The following is a 3,011-nucleotide window of genomic DNA, read 5'->3' as shown; positions in this document are numbered from 1 at the left end:
TTATCAAGACTATGACTATAAAAAACTGTAGAGGACACTCTTAAGTTAAACTTTTAATCAATAAACTTCCTTTTCATGTGCAAACTTCAGGCGATCAAAAACTTGTCTGTACAGTGTGAATCAAGATTGTCGAGGTCAGCATTCTCAACGTGTGGTCTGAGGACGCTTTCAGTGGATCTGGGAGGTCAACATCAATTGTTAAAATACTAAACCATGATTTGCCTTTTCATGCTTAATCTCTCACAAATATATTGCGGAATTTTCCAAAGGGTGATATTGCAGCTGTCTGAATGCAGAAGTGGATCCAAAAATCCAGCCTCATTCTGTTAAGCAAGACATTAAAGAGATTTGTAAAAATTGAAACAATGCTCCTCTTGTCACCATTTTCTGGGTTTTGGAAAACATAGTTATTTTTCATTAAGATGTTTTTATGCTAATATATAATGGGTTTATTATTTTAAAAGAATTAGTACATATTTTTAAAAAATTTCTCAATTTTAACATCTAAAACAGTGAATATCAATACATAAGACCCACATAAACAAAAGCCCACTGAGGTCCTATTTTAAAATGTAGGTTTTATTATTATTCAGGTATGGTTAGGCCAACAGACCAGGAGACAACTGTCATTGAAAGGATAGTTTGCTCCCAAGAGAAGGGGGCATGCCATGCCACACGGGGCCACACGGGGAAGCACCACAGTCTGTCAGGAGGCGGAAGGAGTGAGGGGAAAGTGTGGGTGAAAGCCTTATTGTGGTTTTCCTAGAAGGCAATAGGCAAAGCAGGCTAAGCAGGTTTAGGATTGGCTAGTCTGAATAATTTCAGCAGGCTCCAGGGTGTAGGGGCTGTCCCTGGGTTGTCTGGTATCCGGTCCAGGGGCAATTAGGACAGGGGAATATTGGCCTGAGGGTGAAAGCCCTATGAGAGCCTAATAAAGGGTGTGGTTGTGGGGTTGGGGCTGTGGACTGGTTAGTTTGCATGTGAAAGGTGGACTCACAGGGAATTTGGCTGCTGTCTCTAAGAATTAGCTGGCCCTAGGAGGGGCAGTCTCTCCTGGGCTAGCAAGGTTCGATGTGCCAGAGCAGCAAGAATACAGAAAAAATAGTGAATACAGGTCCTTAATAGTTTTTAGGAGTGTAAAGAGTGTAGGGATGTTCAGAGATCTAAAAGTTTGAGAACTGCTGGGCGAGGTATGCACAATAACAAAGAAACCCAAAATCTCAATGTCTTAACACAGCAAAGAGGTAGGGTTTTTGCTCATGCAAAGTCTTCACACTTTTCAAAGGCAGCAAAGAATATTTTAACATTAAAAAAATAGGCTGTAACGTCAGAACAAAAGAATATCATTTAAATTTAATGACCTTAGCTTAGTGAGAAACTCCCCAAGTTATCCTTATATTTTGTGCTTTTTCTGTGAATTAGTGAACTTTCATCTCTACTTAGGAAGAGCTCAGGGACTCGTGCTTGGAAATTTCCATTGTCTAGATGATCATGATGGAAATGATGTGAAGGGAAGGAAAGAGTTTGGTTTGTTTATATGCTGAGAAAAAGGACCTAGTAGAGAAGGGGAGAGGTTGAAGATATTGGAAGGGGCACTTGATGGAAATCCTGGAGGAGGTGAGAGGATGAGGGAGGGAAAGGTCTGAAATAGGAGGATAGACAGACAGACATCTCTTCCTCAGAAACTGATCGGAAAGGAAGAAATGGTGCCCTTGAAGATAAGTGAGTGGGGGAAGGAGGGATGCTGAGAGAGCCCATCCTTAATGCCACTGATTTTCTCTGTGAATCACAGGCAAGTTCTTTCCTAAAAATGAGGAGAGCAGGGAATGATGAAGGTTTAGCTGGTCCATTGCAGGTTTGGGGAAGGGAGTGGACCAAGAACAAACAGAGGTAGTGGAGCAAAACAGAAGGCCCAGTTGGGTTTAGACCTTAATAGTAACAGCATGAAACACATGGTAGCCTAACTTTTCTAACTGTGCTTTTTAACCCTGGGGCTGAACAGAGGAGGGGTTGGGGTGAGTGGAGGGTACTGAAGTTTATTGATAGGCTGCGTAGGACGATGGTTATGAACATGGCCTTTGAAGCCAGCTGGCCTGGGTTCGAATCCTGACTCTGTCACTTTCTTTCCTATTTAGTAAAATGGGGCCAATAATAGTCTTGAGGTATTGTTTTAATGTGGGCAGTAATGGTTTCGTGGAGTTGTTTTGAGGACTAAATATATGATCTGGATTTTCCGTCCACACCCTCCGCTGGGGGTTAAGGGCCCCACCTTGGTTTCATGGTTTCATGCTTAGGTGAGTGTTGGACGCTTGACTAGGGACAAACCCAGCTCCTTTTCACTCCCGCCCATTTCCTTTGAGGGCATGCCCTGCTCAGGCTCCTCTTTCGTGGCCCTCACGATCTTCTCTGATTTTGGTGGATGAGTAAGAGGCAGGTACATCTGGCTCTCTCCTGTTCTATTTCCAAATTATATTTTGACATAATCTCTAAGCCCTACTTTCCTCAGGTCTTTAGTTTTGCATCTCAATTACCTATTTTAGAGGTAATCTACACCCTGCCTCTATTTGCATTTTTACTCTCATAACCCTAGTCTACGCATTTATCCACTTGCCCTCCAGATAGATACCACTAAATCACAGGGAAAGGTCATAAGCATGAAATATGCAAGAGATAAAAGCATAAAAATATATTTCAAAACATCTCTTTTCACCTATTACCTCTCTTAGTTCTCCCATGAGTAGATGTCCCCATCCCCCTAAAACACCCAAGGCTGATGCTCAGAGGGATTAATAACATGCTCAGGGTTACAGGGTTGCTTATTGCTAGAGCAGTAACTCACGTCCATGCCTGTGCTTTGCCACCTCAGTGCTCTGCACTGCCTCACAGGGCTGCACTGGTCCTGCTGGGGGCCTGAGGGATGGTGGCGCTGGAGGACCAGGTGATAAGGGAGGTGTAGGTGTTGATGGAGAGTAGCTACTTACTGTAAACAGCACAGGCAAGAAGAGAAAGAG

This window comes from Equus quagga, chromosome 9, assembly GCF_021613505.1.
Source record: "Equus quagga isolate Etosha38 chromosome 9, UCLA_HA_Equagga_1.0, whole genome shotgun sequence".
Taxonomy (NCBI): domain Eukaryota; kingdom Metazoa; phylum Chordata; class Mammalia; order Perissodactyla; family Equidae; genus Equus; species Equus quagga.
Note: the sequence above shows the minus strand (reverse complement) of the source record.